This window comes from Papio anubis, chromosome 2 (assembly GCF_008728515.1).
Source record: "Papio anubis isolate 15944 chromosome 2, Panubis1.0, whole genome shotgun sequence".
Lineage (NCBI taxonomy): Eukaryota > Metazoa > Chordata > Mammalia > Primates > Cercopithecidae > Papio > Papio anubis.
In genome coordinates this window covers 67,289,602-67,307,723 of record NC_044977.1, presented here as the reverse complement: position 1 = coordinate 67,307,723, position 18,122 = coordinate 67,289,602, and the positions used below count along the sequence as shown (strand labels likewise).

Here is an 18,122-nt window from a genome sequence, read left to right as displayed (position 1 = left end):
TACTTTTTAGATGAGGTCTTGCTATGTTTCCCAAGCTAGTCTTAAACTTTGGCCTCAAGGGAGACACCCACCTCTGCCTCCCTAAGTGCTAGGATTACAGGCGTGAGCCACCACGTCGGCCAATAGGGTATACTCAAAGTATGTATTTCTTTGTATTTATAATGAAATTTAAGATTAATCCAATGCTTTGCTTTCATTGTTCAAGGCTCCTATTCATAATAAGAGAAGAGTTCTCAGCACCCAGGGCCTTTTGACTCTACATGTAACCTTCAGGAGTTACGCCATCAAACACTTACCGACCACCTACTATGTGCTAGGTTTAGTGGATCCAATGAGGAATACAAAACAGCATTTGACCTAAAAGATCATATAAAATCAGTGTGTGGTGGGCAAGGGGCAAACCACAATACCACAGTGCAGTAAGTCTATGAGAAGGGTGGGGATACGATGCCCTGGGCACTCAGAAGACAGTTTCTTTGCACATACAATTCTAAATGAAAACCATTCTGTATCTTAAAATAAGGGGAAAAGTCCATCAAAGTCCTAATTCTTCCCAGGTTGACTATTTCAGTGCTTTTTAAAATTTTTCAAACATCAGATTCTTTGACAGAAAAAAAAGAGTACCTTTTTCTTCCTTTTTGTCCTACTGTGTTGGTCCCTCTACCAACTTTACCTTGTGAAATTGCCTATAAGGTAAAGTAAAGCCTCACTACTCCGTATCTGTGAATTTAGCTACTCAGTAAAATTTAATTGTAACCCTCAAGTCAGTATTTACAGTGTTTTTGTGGTCCTTTGAGGACATACACAGAAGAGAGAAAATTTCAAGTTCCCCAACACACATTTCCAGCTGAGGTCCTACAAGGTGATGACATTCTGACTTCTTGTCTCAGCTCTTACACTCTACACAAGGTTCCTTTATGTGGCCTACTTAATGTCGTGTTTTGCTCATTTTTGTGCTTTTTGTCGGTGATTTCATTGTTTAAAGAGGCCCCTAAGCATAATGCTAAAGGGCTGTCCAGTGTTCCTAAGTGGAAGGAGGCTGAGATGTGCCTGACCAAGACCGCTTTGTTCAGGCATGAGTTTTAGTACTGTTGGCTGTGGGTTCAATATTAATGAATCAATAGTATATATTAAATAAGGCGACTTTAAACAGAAACACACATAAAACAAGGTTAAGTGTTGTGACCAGAGACTCACAGGAACCTAACCTGTATTTCCCCTGGGAACAATGGTTCAGAATTCACTTAATTCAGTGTTCACAGTGACTTTATAGACCATAACCACCTCAAACAGCAAGAATTAAGTACTGGCCATGAGCAGAGAGAAGGGGTAGCCATTTCAGGCTTGGAACGAGGGAAGGGGAAGAGAGAAGAGAAGCAGAGAGGTTCTAGAAAAGAAGCTATCTAAAATGAAATTTTTGTAAGGACTATGAGGAGAAAAGTAGGAGAGGTTTAGTGACATAGGAGCTGTGGAATCACAGCACAAACCCTGGTACAGGGCCACATCCTAGGACTGCAAGGACATACCGACCACATTCCACAGGACTATATAGTCTATCTGGGAATGTGGTAGGCAGGAGAGATGCATGTAAGATCATCTATTTACCCTGACTATCAGAACACAAATTTCAAAATGTCCATGGTTTGGGGTCTTTTTATTCCCATGAAAACTTCTAGGGTAGTAACTTTTACAAAAGCACAGGAAGCCTTCAGAGTGAGTTACATGCTGCCACCTCATCCACATCACAAGAACAAACTTCTGACCCTGGTCCGGCGTGATCTGTGGCTCGGCGCATATATACCACACCCTACCCAGTGCCCACATACCACACTATGCAGAACCACTTACTTACAAGTAGGAGAGGTGGAGTGCAGTGGTGCAATCACAGCTGCTGGCAGCCCAGAACTCCTAGGCTCAAGTGATCCTCCTGCCTTGGCCTCCCAGAGTGCTAGGATTATTTGCATGAGCCACGGAGCCCAGACTACTAGGGTTTAAAGTATTCAATGACTGCCTCAGGAAACATGGGATCTGAAAGCCAGGCATGACAGCAGTTCTGACAAGTGGTCCTCCATAGAAAATCCAACTTGGGAAAGTGTATTTTATGCTTGCTTATACTCTCTCAAAAACTAAACTGAAGTGAAAAACATCTGTCCACCAGAATACCCTTAAATGACAGTCCCTAGACCATCTAAGTAGAATTTTAAAATACTTTTAATAAAGGCAATTGACTTCAATGGCTAATATTTAGTTTCTTTCCTTGATAAAGCCTTGCTTCTGAAAGCGTAACACTAGACCAGGAGCAGCAGCAGCATCTTGGAACTTCTTAGAAATGCAGAATCTCAGGCCCCATCCCAGGTCTCTGAATAGGAGTCTTTTTAACAAGACTCCCAGGTAATACACATGCACCATGATGTTTGGAACGCCCCAGAGAGCTGTGACTACGATGAAGTCATTATTACCAGCTGACACTTTTTATTCACTCTCAATATTGTGGACTCTTGGATCTGATCAAACTGTGGGATGGGAATTGGTGGGAGGGTCCCCTTGTTCCCGAGTCAACTTGAAGTGAAGCATTGCTGACTTCACACATTGTGTACAGGGCAGCCTGACTCTGCTCCATCCCTCTTGCACCCAGAGCATGAGGATGAATCTCCACCTCGCATTTACTCACCAATCTTGGCTTTAAGTAAAAAGATGCATGGGCCCTACTCTAATGGTTCCATGGCTCAAGAGTTCTTTCCTTAGTCCCTCTTCTAGGCCAGACTGATCCTGAGGCCCAGACTTGGAAACATTTTATCTCACAACCCTGATTCTGCAAAGCTGGGCTTTCTGCCCATTAGTTGCCTTCTTGTACATGATCTTCAACTTTCACAGGGACCTTGCCTGAAGCCAGGGTCCACATGCCTGCCCCTGAACCTATTTCTGTCCATTCAGATGCCACCACTTGCCTGTCTCCTCAGACCTCTGCCCGTTACTTCCTTATCTTCTTCTATGGCACTAGCCTCCCAAGAGTCGCTCTACCTCCAGACTGCACTGAAACTGCATCAAGCCTGCAGTTTTCACTCATTCATTCTTTTTTTTGAGACAGAGTTTCCTTCTGTCGCCCAGGCTGGGATGCAGTGGCAAGATCTCAGCACACTGCAACCTCCACCTCCCAGAATCACATGGTTCATATATATATTTTTTTTTCGGGAGACAGAGTCTCACTCTATCACCCAGGATGGAGTACAGTGGTGTGATCTCAGCTCACTGCAACCTGCGCCTCCTGGGTTCAAGCAATTCTTGTGCCTGAGCCCCCGAGTGGCTGGGATAAAAAGGCACGTGCTGCTACACCCAGCTAATTTTTGTATTTTAGTGGAGACAGGGTTTCACCATGTTGGCCAGGTTGGTCTCGAACTCCTGACCTCGGTGATCTGCCTGCCTCAGCCTCCCAAAGTTCTGGGATTACAGGCATAAGCCACCGTGCCCAGCCAAATAAATACTTGAAAGTACTATGTGTTCAAGCCCCAAACAAAACAGATCAATTCCTGTGCTCATGGAGCTTATATTCTTGTATAAGATAATAAATACTAAAATAATAATAGATAATAAAAACTAAGTAAAATACAGAGTGTGCTGGATGATATTAGTGCCATGGAAAAAAAAAAAATTGAACTGAAAAGGTAGCCAGGGAGCACTTGGGCCAGGGGGTGTTCAATTTTTTATGAGTATTTAGGGAAGGCCTCACTGAAAGGTGACCTTAGGGACCCCATACACCACTGAACAGCCTAAACTGCAGGACCTAGCTTATTCTTGTTTTCAGCTATTCCACCTCTTCCCAGCTTGAACCTCCAGTCTATTAAGCTTAGTGTAAGACACTCACAACGACCCCCTGCTCCCAGTTCTAAAAGCCATCTGGATATCGATTCTGATATAACTATTGCTAGTCTCCAGATGATGTATCCAACCCTAAACCATTGTTCTCGTACCGTCCATCCACCTCTGTGGAACAACCTGCACCTCCAAAGCTTCATCTGCTACCCAAGTTCATACTACACCACTGCTGCCTGAGCCCAACACTGAGCCTAAGCTGTCCCATGTACACAGAAAATGACCACAGGTCATCTTGTTCTTGACAAGGAAGACCTAGAGGTTTAATGAAAGAGGTGCAAAATTCTGCCCAAGTCAGAATTTTAGATAAACAAGATAAAACTATTTGAGGGCTCAGGAATGTGTCATTCTACAACTTACCTCTTCTAAGAAACTCACTGCAGAAGGTATCACAGGAAGCGTTCATGCCTCAGACACCAGGCAAACAAGGAGGGAAGATTTCAGCACATCCAAGCCCCTGGTATAGGTGTGCCGGTGAAGGGAAGGGGGAACTGAAAGCACAGGCCTCTTTTAAGGACTTCATGAGTCATTTTGTTGAAGTCTAATCAATCCCCAGCTGGAGGAAACCTGCTAGATAACTGAGTTCAGGTTGTCCAGCGGACTTCACATGATGATAGAAACGTGCTGTCCAATAGGGTGGCCACTAAACCCATGTGGCTGTCGGGCATTCGGAATGTCAGCGTGACTGAAAAACTATACCTTAAATTGTATTTAATTTGAACTAATTTAAATGAAAATAGCCACATGTGGCAATGAATACCAAATCAGACCACACAGATCTAATCTAAAGCCCTAATTTGCTTGGCAAAGATGAAGCCTAGAAACTTCAGTGGCATAGGTATACCACAGGCTAGCCACAAACCCAAGCACTAATCCTCCACATGGCATCAGACTTGAGGGCTTCCAAATTGCTTTCATATGTACTATCCCATCCGATCCTTTCATCAGAAACATAAGCAGGTTCAATTCTCATATTCCTCCAATGTTCAGAAGCGAACATTTGCCCCATGCCAGCGGGTTCCTCCCTGATTAGCCAGAACTCCTCCTGTGCAGACCCACTATGCACTATGCTGTGCTGGCTCACGCTCTGAAGCAGGGACGCCATCTAAAGAGTTGATTACCGACATACAAGTTGAACAAGATGCTGGAAGATGACATTTGCCAGCAGAACCACCGGAGAATCTGTCCTATGTCACTGGGCCCAGTCCGTGACAAAACGTTTATGCAAATTAAGTCTCCTAGAATAGTTTTACCAGGTAGGGAGCTACAATTAATCTCTTATATATTCTATTATAGTGATCATGACCCTCAACAATTAGGACTCAACTAATTTGCGGGATACCTTTTTAAAATCCTACGTTCACTCTGTCCTCAAGACTTACTGGCAAAAACACTCCTATAATTAGAACTGAACAGTTGCCAACATGTCCCAATCAGACCCAAATTACTATCTACAAAAATTACTGATTACCAAAAATAAGAATGAAAAAGGGTCTCTGAGATACTATTTTACTAAATATAGGAATACACAGTACAACTTAATCCTCCACAGAGAGGTGGTTGCCAGAACCAAACCTGTTGGCTGCCTAGCATTTCATGTTCCTACAAGAACTGGATGCAAAAGCCTAATTATGGCTTGATTCAAACGACGCTATCAAAATGCTTCCTGCGTGGGGCGGGAGATATAAGGGCTTTGCTCCTTTCATTCCCTGTCAGGGAGTCTGGGTGGTTTTTTTTTCTTGGAGTCACCTCATTCCACTGAGACAAATCCAGCCCTAGAAGGAGCAGTTTACAAAAAAGCAGGGAATGCTGTCAGCAGGGAGCACAGAGCTTAGCTTTGATCACAGCTGCAGACCCCACCTGCTTAAAAAGGCAGCAGCAATGATACAACTCTTCATTCCCTTGCTCAAAAACAGAAGAAATCAGCAGAGATAAGCCGACAGGGAAAACATTACACAAATTGCTGACCCTGCTGCAGGCTGAGAAGAGCTGCCTCTGCTCGGCTTTGATTTTCCAAAGCCTGAGCCTGAGGGAGAGGCAGTTTGACTTTCTTCTTTCCTAGTGCTCCCGATGGCAAGGCACATTCAGATGGAGCCTGGAGGAATACCAAGTGCAGAAGAAAGGGAAATAAATAAATAAACAAAACAAGAACACAGGCTAAACCGTGGAGAAGAGCTGCCATCAGCAACTAGGAAGATCATATCCCTAGTCGAAAGCAACTCGGTTTTACAGGTTTTTGCTAAAACACACAGAGCCCAGAGCTGTGGCTGTGATCTTTGTCATGTTGTTGTCCTGCTGAGTGAGGCAAATAAGTATGTGCCATAAGCCTTACTTATGCATTTTCTATTCCTATTGTTTAGTACGTGTCCAAAGAAAACAACAACAGGGCTGCCATCCACGTCAGTGAGGGGAGCTGGAAACAGAGCACTGCATGGCCAGCAGTTTTTTCTTCGACACAAACACAGATTGTTCTCTGCTTTATAAGCAGCCTATTTGCTGCTTAATGGTCATCCACAGTGTGCCTTTAGAACAGGGTTCAAAATGAGCCACCAGGTCAAATGGTGCGTGCCCCAGTCTGTTTTCCCCTAAGCATTCTAGCACCCCGCTGCAGCTTCCAAAATTGATTCCACTATAATACAGTCACTGCTGCCATCCAGGTGCCACATTTATTGAGTGCCCAGCATTTGCTGGGCATTTTTCTAGGCCCCAGCTATACAGCATTGCACAAGAAAAACATGGCTCCTGCTTGCATGGGACCTGCAGTTTGGCAGGAAAAAAGTGCAGGTCCTTTGATCCAGTAACAGAGCTTACACATTAGGCCAAGGCCACAAACTGCTGCCCCCAGAAGCCAAACAGATGGAGTCTAGCAGGCAGGTGGGGGTCTGTGGCAGAATGGAGGGCACTTGTCCCACATAATGGAGACAGCTGGCCCCAGCTCTAGCCAATTGTTACCATGTGGGGATGTGGGCCCAGCAACTGCCAGAACTTCCGTTATTTCAAGAGCAGCTGTAAATTCAGACTTTTACACAAAATCTTCCAATTTTTAAGTGTTGACAACCAATTTGAAGTCTTTAAAAACTCACTGAGAGCCAGAAGTGACCCAAGGGCCGCTAACTTGCAACTTTTACATCCACAGACTTAGTTCCATCTCCCCAATTCCTTAATATATTCTATATATCTCAATACGTAGCTGCTTCACCAATGTGACTGGTTTATCACTGCTTCCAGACCCAGAACAATTGTTTTTACTTTGGGATGTGCCTCAAGTTGTGTCCCCGCCTAGCACATCTCCCCGCTTTCTTTCCGTGCCTGGTCAGATCCCACCCATCTTTAGTTCCCTGTTCAAGACTTTTACTCCACTAAGCTTGCAGACCACCCTGGGATCCCCTTCTTTGAATCACTATGTCTCTTGCAACGGGGCCAGGGCTTGCTCAGCAGTCCTCGAATTCTGCCCTCTGCGTATCTTGTCTTGTCTCCACAACCAGACTAAATGCTCCACATTGGCTGCTTCACCAAGAAAATGTCCTGTGTTTATCAGGAGGTCACGTGTTCTGGAAGTCAGCAAATGACTGACTGACCACAGCAAGGAGGTTAAGAGCTCAGGCTCTGAAGTCACGCAGCCTGAGATTAAGTTAACTTAATCTCTCTGAGCCTCAGTTTCCCTATTCATAACCTGGGGTGATAAGAAAATGAGGACATAACCCAAATTCATACGGGGCTTGTGAGATCATCAAATGAGATAATCTCTATAAAGCACTTAGCACAATGCCTGGTATGCAGTAAGCCCTTGATAAATGCTAGCTATTATTGTTATGGACTGATTGCCTGATTCAGCCAATGCTATTGTTAAACAAGCATTGCATCAATGGAGCTTTGTTCTTAGCAAATATTATTGACCACTTACTCTGTGTTAACATGTTCTAAACAAATTGCATGTGTTAGCTCATCTAATTTTCCTAATTCTCCCCCATTTTATGGATAGCAGAAGCACAGAGAGTTTAAATGGCTTGTTCAAGGCCATACAGACAGAGCTGAGATCTGAAGCTGCCAGCTGGCTCCAGAGCCCATACTCTTAACCATAATACTCTATGGCCTCGCTACATTTCTAATGGCAGGGGACAGCTTTCTGACCTCAGCCTTCCCAAATCAGAAACAGGATTTGGCTTTGTGGACCATGGCTTAAGATGACAGAATGATCAGGGCCTGGTTTGAGCCAGACTACATCTCAGAAGTTCCAGGAAGGAACTTGCTTTTGCCAGTTTCACCAAGGGCTGTCAGTCTGTTCAATAAACTAATCATGACAAGGAAAGAAGAAAAATGCCCAGAAAGTACAAGATCATATCTATTATTACAGAAGGGGAAACTGTGATATAGATGAATATTAACGACAAAGGTGTTCTACTGATCACAGAATAACTGAAGAGGGAATCAGAACAATATACCTAGCCTCGAATATCCACACAGAAGACAGGAAAGAGGCAAATGTGTCTTCCTTAACTTTTGAAAAGAAGGAAAGTGATGAAACCATAGACCATGAACTCAAACTATGTGATATAGGCAGATAAGGGATGAAGTAGGTGATCCCCAGAAGTTACTATGGATTCACAAACTGATGCCATCCCTTGGACCAGCCCGCACCTGGGAATCCTGTGCAAAGATTGTGTCTGGATTTTAACAAAACATATGACAATCTCCTATGGTCTCTTTATGGGCAAAATACAAAGTATGGGTGTATGATTATATAGTTGTCTACACTGACATTTGACCGTAGAGGTGAGACTGATTTCAACCTGAAGGAAGGTATCTAGTGGAAGAGTACAAAGTTCGACCTCAGCCTTCCTCATTCAACATTCTACTCACTGTCTTAGGTGAAATCACAGAATGTTCATTCTAATTCCTTAAGGCCAGAAGCTGTATCTAATTCTTCTTTAGTTCCATAGTGCCTAACCTTGTGCTTGCTCCAAAAAATGATTGCTCATTAGATTTCAGGAGTCAAGTTTACAAACAGTGTTACAAAGGTGTAAAAGATCAAGAAATAACCTAGGTGACAGATTCCAGTTCCAAAAAGTTTGTAACAGGTGGATGGGATATGCCAAATCTAACAAGGTGAAACTAAACTGGGACAAATGTAAAGATTGTGAACTAGCTAGCACAGAAGAAGAATTATACTTAAAGACGAATATGAAGAGTTTCAGCTAGTCATAAACTAAGAATATAGTGAGTTAAGGTTTCCTATGATAAGTAGATGACTGACAAAGTAATATTCACAAAAACCAAAAGCAATAGCTTCTCTCTGGTCAAACCTGAAGTATTATATTTAAACTGGAGGATACTTTAAAAGGGTCTGGACCAAAACAATAAATAAAGGGAGGGGTTGAGGGACAGTGACAAAGTAGTGTGCCCAAAAAGAGACCAAGATGGACAAAGAGTTGGAAATTTGGACCTATAAGAATAAGGCAGAAGAGGTTGATCTGGAAGACTGAGAAAGGATGCAACAGTAATCAATCCTCCAGATAGCTGAAGGCAGACATTTGAAAAGAGAACTTACTCTATATGGATCCAGAATTGAAATTAATGTGAAGAAAGCAGATTTCAATCAGATTTAAAGGACAACTTTTAAGCCCTCTAGTCTGCTTCAGAGTAGGAGGGTCCTCATTTATAAGTGAATTTGCGGGTATCGACTAAGCAATCACACAGCAGTGACAGCGCAGGGGGGAATTAATCCACAAAATAAAGGCTTACAAAAGAGAAGATTTTGCAAGACTTTTCAGTTCCATGAATGGCTGCATTACAGATAGTCATCACCAAGAGGAGTGATGTCAGTGTTAACTTCAAGTCTTACAATGCAGAGATGACTTAGTTGGGGTCGTTAGAGAAAGCTTAAAGCAAAATGTAATAAATATGGTAGAGAAAATGGAATGTACCAAAGCAAAAAAAAAAAAAAGCTGCAGTTTATGGCAAATTTGGGAAATAGTGAGTACATCTACTTGTTGGGGTAGGGTGCGGCGGCGGGGGGGGGGGGGGGGGTGCCTGATCAGCAAGAATGAGGGATTAAGCTTAGAAAATGAGGAGAAAGATGCAGAGGGTCTGGAATTCAGCTCAGCTCAGGCATTTAGGCTTTTGTCCTGTAGGCAAACCATCAAGAACTTCTGAGGAGACCAGTTCAAAGACGAGATCGTCAGATGTTCATTCATTTGGATCTTCAAATGCACATATGGATGCATCTGGACCCTCAGACAGTTATATGATAAGTCAGACACAATGTAAGCTTCAGAGCATGTGAAGATTGGGCAAATTATCCAGAACCATTTTTAATTAAACTAAAAAATATTTTCTTAGGGCTTGTATATATTATTGTAGAAAAGGAAACAGAAGATGTACCAGATAACCTTGATGGTGCTTCTATCAAGGAAGAGCTTGATGGTGCACCTCTGGAAGATGTAGATAGAATTCCTATTGATGCTACTCCCATTGATGATCTTGATGGAATCCCTATAAAAAGTCCTGATGATGATCTTGATGGAGTGCCTTTGGATGCAACTGAAGACTCAAAGAAGAAGGAACCCATATTTAAAGTTGCCCCATCAAAATGGGAAGCTGTGGACGAATCTGAATTGGAAGCACAGGTTGTTACAACTTCAAAATGGGAGTTATTTGACCAGCATGAAGAATCGGAAGAAAAACAAAATCAAAATCAAGAAGAAGAAAGTGACGATGAAGAGGATACTCAGAGTTCCGAATCTGAAGAACATAATCTGTACTCTAATCCAATCAAAGAAGAAATGACTGAGTCCAAGTTCTCTAAGTACTCGGAAATGAGCTAGGAAAAACAAGCCAAACTTTGTGAAATTGAGCTCAAAGTCATGAAGTTTCAGGATGAATTGGAATTTTGGAAAAAGACCTAAAAAACCAGGCCAGAGTTTTTAGGAGCAAGTAGAACACTACAGAGATAAACATCTTAAACACGAGAAAGAGTTAGAAGGAGAATGAGAAAGAGACAAGAAAGACAAGGAAAAACTGGAATCTAGCTCCAAAGACAAGAAGGAAAAAGATGAGTATACTCCAACAAGGAAGGAAAGGAAAAGGCGACACAGTACATCCTCCAGCCTATCTCACAGTAGCAGTGGTAGATGAGTGAAATCCCCATCACCAAAATCGGAGTGATCAGAGCATTCAGGAAGACCTCAGAAAGAGAGCTTTTTAAAAAAAAAAAAAAAAAAAAAACTTCGAAGAAGACAGCCATATCCAAAATGGCATTTCAGAACTGTCAGACTGGCATTACTACAGCAAAGAAACAAGACGTGGAGTGAGACTGTGGTGGCAAGGACAACAGGGAGGACACTGTAGCAAGAGATGAGGAAATAGAGGCCTGAATTCAAAAAAAGGTGGTGAGACCAAAAAGAGGGATTTATATGAAAGGGATTGAATAGGAAGAATTAAAAGGATTTGCTGACGGAGTCAACGTGGAGTAGGGAATCAAAGACAGAAACACATGACTTAGAGAACCCAAACATGTCCACCTGCATAACGACAAGACCAAAAACCCAAAAACATCTAAAGTCACAACTGGTTCCCAAATTACTGATTCATCACAGCTTTGCATCATATGTTCAGAGCATATTTTTCACACATACAAAATGTAAGATTTTTGTAGTTAGGTTTGAATTTACTAGAAGCCAGTCATCAAAGGTTTATTGAAGAGATGTTCACAAAAATTAAATTCTCCAAGGACAAGAAGATATTCCAGGCCAATACTAATCAAAAGAAAGCTGGGATAGCCATGTTACTATCAGACAGAATAGATGGTAAGGCAAAAAGCATTATTAGTGATACATTTTAACCAACCAAGAAGATAAAACAATTATAAACTAACTAATAACACCAAATAACATGCCTCAAAATATAAAGTAAAAACTGATTGGTCTACAGGAAGAAACTGACAAGACTGACAACATAGGAGATTTTCACACATCTCTTTCAATTCAAAACAGACAGATGAAAAAGACAAAATATATCAGTAAAGACACAAAAAATAAACAGCCCAACAAGTTTTCATCCAATGGACAGACATGAAGCACAGCAGCTAACAATTCGAAAATCAACGTTACTTTTAAGACTAAAACCAAAAGTGAATGAAAACTGAGACCATTCTAGACATAAAATTAATCTCAACCAATTTTAAAACAATGATATAATTCTCTAGCAGAAATGCAATTAAGTTAGAAATCAATAACAAAAACTTTCCTATAAAAATCTATATGCTTGGAAAGGAGAAACATTTCCAAAATTTCATGAGTAAAACGAGAAAATACGTGGAATGAAACAGTAATGAAAATTCAGTACATTTCCAAACCTGTGAGAGGAAAATAAAGCAGATACTTGAAAGAAAATTTAGTTTTAAATGAAGAAAGGGTCAATGTTAGTAAGTTACTAACATCTATGTGCAGAATCTAACAAACTTCCAAGATGTAGATGAAATAAAACGATACAGGTAAAAGCAAAAGTAATAAATAGAAGACAAACAGAGAGAGGATCAAGACTGTGAAATGGGTCGGGCATGGTGGCTCACACCTGTAATCCCAGCACTTCGGGAGACCAAGGTGGGTGGATCACCTGAAGTAAGGAGTTCGAGACCAGCCTGACCAACATGGTGAAACCCCATCTCTACTTAAAATAGAAAAATTAGCTGGGCGTGGTGGTGGGTGCCTGTAATCCCAGCTACTCGGGAGGCTGAGACAGGAGAATCGCTTGAACCCGGGAGGCAGAGGTTGCAGTGAGCAGAGATCATGCCACTGCACTCCAGCCTGGGCACCAGAATGAGACTCCGTCTCAAGGGAAAAAAAAAAATTAGCTAATCAAATATACCCCTTACAAAAATAATTTTTTAAAAAAAGAGAGACAGCACGAATATTAGGAATGTAAAAGACAACAATTACAGATCTGTGGAGAAAACAGATGAGAGCAAATAAAAACAACTCTATGCCAGAAACTTTGAAAATTCAGAAGAAATGGACAAAATTTTGGAAAAATAAAACCTATGAAAACTGATTCAGAGAAATAAAGAACCAGAAAAGTCCTATAACAATTAGAAAATCTGAATAAATGGTTAAGAATTTTCCCATAAAGAAAGCCACAATGGCGTTTTTGTTTTGTTTTGGTTTTTTTGGTGAATGCTACTGAAGATTCAAGGAATGTATCATTTCAATAATACATGCACTGCTTCAGAGAACAGAAAAGGCAATGCCCTTCTGACTAAGTCATTTTATCAGGAAAGGACAGTACAACAATGGGAAATTATAGGCCAATCTTCCCTCCTCCCATCCATACCCTCCTCCTGACTGTAGGCACCCAAAGAGTTTGCAAGCCAAATCTGGCATCATGTTTAAATAATACATCATAATCAAGACAGGTTTATCCCAGAAATGCAAGGCTGAATTTGTTCGAAATTTTACACATGCCATTCATTACATTAACAAATTAAAGGAGAAAATTTTTAAGATCATCCCAAGGATGAGGGAAAAAATGCAATAAAATTCAAAACTATTTAGAATAAAAAACTCTTTGCAAACTAAGAATAACATGAATCTTTCTTAACTTGATAAAGGCTATCTACAAAAGCAAGTATCATATTTAATGGTAAAATGTTGAAAGCATTTTCTTAAAGATAAAGAACAAGATAAATATATTACCACCATATCTATTCGGGATTGTACTGGAGGGCCTAGACCAGTGCAATAAAATGAAAAAGAAAAAGAAACGAAGAATATAAAGACTGGAAAGGAAGAAACCAAACTGTCATTACTTGCATTACTACTGCCTATATAGAAAACTGGACAGAAATGATAAATAAGAGTTAATAGTAGAGTCTGGCAAGGTAGCTGGGTATGAAATCAATTTTTAAAAGTGAATTACATTTTTATATATGTTAACGTGCCACATAATAACATTGTGGTCAAAGATGAACTGCATATGGTGGTCCCATAAGAGTATAATATTCTAATTTTACTGTACCTTTTCCATATTTAGATATGTTGAGATATACAAATACCACTGTGTTACAACTGTCTACAGTAATCAGGACAGTCACATGCTGTACAGGTTTGTAGCCTAGGAGCAATAGGCTACACCACAGAGCCTACGTGTATAGTAGACTATGCCATCTAGGTTTGTGTAAGTGCAATCTATGATGTTCAGATAATAAAACTGCCTAATGATGCATTTCTCAGAATGTATCCCTATCATTAAGCAATGCATGACTGTACTTTAAACAGGCAGTTTATAAATAATTTTTTTAAAAAGGTATCATTTTTATCAAGCAATAAATCCAACAAAAAATGTGTAAGCCTTTAATGGAAAAAAATTATAAAATTTTATTGAAAGACATTAAAGAAAACTTAAATAGAGTCATACCATATTACTGGAAAGAGTCACAAAATGTTTTAGTCTCTCCAAACTGATTAACAGATTCAAAGCAATTCCAATCAAAATGTTTTTCATGGAACTTGACAAGCTGATTCTAAGATATAAAGCTACAGTAATTAAGAAAGTATGGTACTAGCACATGATAGACAAGTAAATCAGTGGGGCTGAACAGACAGCCTAGAAACAGATCCACACATACATGTTAACTTTATTTATGAGAGTGAGCACTGCAGGATGTATGAGGAAAGGACAGACTATTTAATAAATGAAGCCAGGATACAGTTATCCATATGGGAAAAATGAAACTAGATCCCCTATTGCATAACATATAAAAAATATATTCCAGGTGGACTAAGGACTTAAATGCAAAATGCAAAAGAATAAAAATTTTAGAAGATACTACAGGAGAGTATCTTTATAACATTCAAATCATAAAAACTTTCTTAAATGAGAACCAAAAGCACATCCATAAAGGAACATACTGAGAAATTCTACAGCATTGAGATTAAAAACTTCTGTTTATGAAAATACTACAAGGAGACTAAAACATAAACTATAAACTGTAAGAAAATATTTGCAACATATTTAACCAATAAAGGACTAGTATCCAGAATACTAGAAGAATCCTATAAATCAAAAAGAAAGGAAGTCCTACTGAAAAACAGGGGATACAACAGACAGACATTTCATAGTAGAGGAAACACCAATGGCTCATAAACACATGAAAAGATGCTCAGCTTCACTAGTAATTAGGAAAATGCAAATTAAAATTATAACAGAAACTATTTCATACCCCTTCAGATTGTCAAATCTTAAAATTTGAACCATATAAGTGTTGGCATGAAGGTGGAATCAGGAATATTCTTATACATTGCTGGTTAAAGTATAAGTTGAAATAAATTGGTACAACCACTTTGGAAAACAGTTTGACACTGCCCATTAAAGGCTAACATATCACTGTACCCTAATCCCAGAAATTCCATTCCTAGGTATAGGGCTTAACCAAAAAGTTGCACAAGTACACTATGAAACATGTACAGTGATATCTGCAGCAGCATTTTCTTAATAGCCCAAACTGGAAACCATTTATTAGTGGTTCCACAGAACAACAGATAAACAAACAGCACTATATTCAGACAACGGGATAGTACACTGCAGGATAGAAAAGAGCAATCTACAACTCTATGCATCATCATGGATAAATCTTTTTAAAATCAAAAGGAACAAGTAATAGAAGAACCATATAGTATGATTCCATTACATAAAGTCCAAAAGCAAGCACAGCTAAAAACTAAACTTGAGATATATGCACGAATGGTAAAACTATATGGAAAAGTAATGACTGACACAAAATTTAGAGTTGTGGTTACCAGAAGTTAAGGTGGGAAATACAATTGGGATTGGTCCCACAGGGAATCTCTAGGAAATTGGTGATATTCTATTTCTTAAGATTGGAGGCCAGGCATGGTGGCTCACGTCTATAATCCTTCCACTTTCAGCACTTGGAGAGGTTGAAGTGGGAGGATCACTTGAGCCCAGGAGTTCAACCAGCCTGCAGTAACAGAGCAAAACCCTATCTCTACAAAAAATAAAAAAATTAGGTGGGCATGCCTGTAGTCTTAACTACTCAGGAGGCTGAGATGGGAGGATCACTTGAGCTCAGGAGTTTGAGGCTGCAGTGACCTATGATCACATCACTGTCCTCCAGCCTGGGTGATAGACAGAGACCCTGTCTCTTTAAAAAAAAAAAAAATCAGTGGTAGTTACATGAATATTCAGTTCGTTACTATTCTTTAATTTGTGTAATTGTATACGCTTAATTTGTGTAATTTGTATACGCTTCAAATATTATTGCATATTTCATAAGAAAACATTTTAAGAAAATAACCCTACAAACATTCAAAAAAGACATACAAAAGGCAAACCTCCATAGACAACTGAGCCCAGTAGTTCATTAAATAATAAAGGCAACAATACCAGAGGCAAATAAAGAAAACTGGCCACTATCCAGAATTATGATTAAAGTACAGATCACCACAAAAGATTTTAAGTTCTGTATAAAGAAGAATTCCTCTAACAAAAGCCAAAACGCTGAGATTCCTTTTCCAAAATTAGGTTTTATCATTCATTCAGCTGTGCAGGCTACAAACCCAGGCATTATCCTCCATGTTGCCTTCTTCCTCATTCCCTAAATCCATTTGAGTTCTTAAAATCTTAACTCCCTAGTCAGGCTACACTCACGCCTCATAAGGACACTATTAATAGTCTTGAAACTGGCCTAAAAAGCTCTTTACACTACAACACCAGTGATCTCCCATCATATGCTGAAAATCCTCCACTGGCTTCTCACTACTCTTAGAAAAAGGATAAAAATTCTTAACATTACTTAAAAGGCACTATACTGTCTGGGTTCTGGCTAAATTATCAGCCTTTTATTGATCCCCTGCCCCCACATATACACCCTTTCTCTGTGTTCCAGCCACCTTGATCTTCTTGCAATTTCTTGAAAACATATAAAATTCCCTCCTGCCACAGACCCTTTGCACATGATGGATCTACTATATATTCCTGAAGTCCACCACCTTTCTTAGGTTAACTCCTACTTGTACTTCAGTACTCAAACCAAACATTTCCCCAGGGGATCCTCCTTCTCCTCCTAATTCCCTCACGAGGCGAGGTCAGCCATCTCTCATGGCAGTATGAAACTTTTCTTTTGCACCACTTTCCAAGGTTTTAATTTTACTTTTTGTGTATGCAAGTACTTGATTAATACTTCTCTCCCCATCAGACTACACATTCTAGAAGGGCAGAAGCCAAGTCAAGTTTTTGATTACCATTGGCAGGCCCCTGGCAGAGAAGCCTGCACACAGTAGGAACTCATAAACTATTTGTTGAATGAATGGACTGATGAACAGATACTCAAGTCTAAAGCAGTCACAATTAAACAACCACCATTACCATCACATAGGATAACAAGACCCCAAAAGATAGAAAATGAAGTCAGTATCTGGCTTGACTCTCATGCCCAAGCCTCAAGAGGACAGCCCATCTTAAAATGCCAGGGGACTTTGAAATAGTATGATTAACAGAAACAAGTAACACTGACCTATACAGAAGATGGAAAGATCTATGTGGCTCTGGTTTAAAAACAAAAGCAAAACTGTTTTCACACAAACCTGGAGCAAGGTTGAATCTTTCTGATAAAAACGTACCAGGCCAGGCGAGGTGGCTCATGCCTATGATCCTAGAACTTTTGGGAGGCCAAGGCAGGAGGACTGCTCGAGGCCAGGAGTTCGAGACCAGCCTGAGCAACACAGCAAGACCCTGCCTCTACTATTTAAAAAATATTTAATTTTTTAAAAAAGGTATGATAAACCTTACTTACCAAGTAAAATTTTCGGATTTGAAATATGCATCTGAAACCATGGATCACAATACAGCTTCTGAAAGTAAGGATATATAGTGCTGCTACATTCAGAACATAAGCTTCACAACTAGAATTTTGAAAGCTTGACCTGTGTGATTAATCCAGCATTTAATATAAAGTGGAGATCCTTTGCCAACAGTTTTATTCAGATCACTAACTTATACAGCATTAAGTGAAGTCCTTTTAACTGTTATGTCCCTTAAAACAAGCAGATGGGACAAATGCTGACAACTGTAATCTTAAATATCAAGTTGAAAGTGAAGTCAATTTCTTCCAGTAAGAACTAAATCCTTATTTTTCTGAAGCATTAGGATATTCTAAGGATAGAAAACAAATCTAAATTGGTTGGCAAGCTTATTTGGAATGGCACAAAGGTACTTAATACCATATGTGAGAAGGTGTT

The 18,122-nt window shown here is 40.1% G+C and overlaps 1 protein-coding gene and 1 pseudogene across 2 annotated transcripts in view; one reads left to right on the top strand and one right to left on the bottom strand.

The window, feature by feature from the left end:
* SHQ1 (SHQ1, H/ACA ribonucleoprotein assembly factor) overlaps nucleotides 1–18,122 on the bottom strand; it is a 107,044-nt gene that overhangs the window by 18,662 nt on the left and 70,260 nt on the right. The gene's annotated exons all lie outside the window — the stretch shown is intronic.
* Nucleotides 4,275–11,217, top strand: LOC116273865 (annotated as a pseudogene).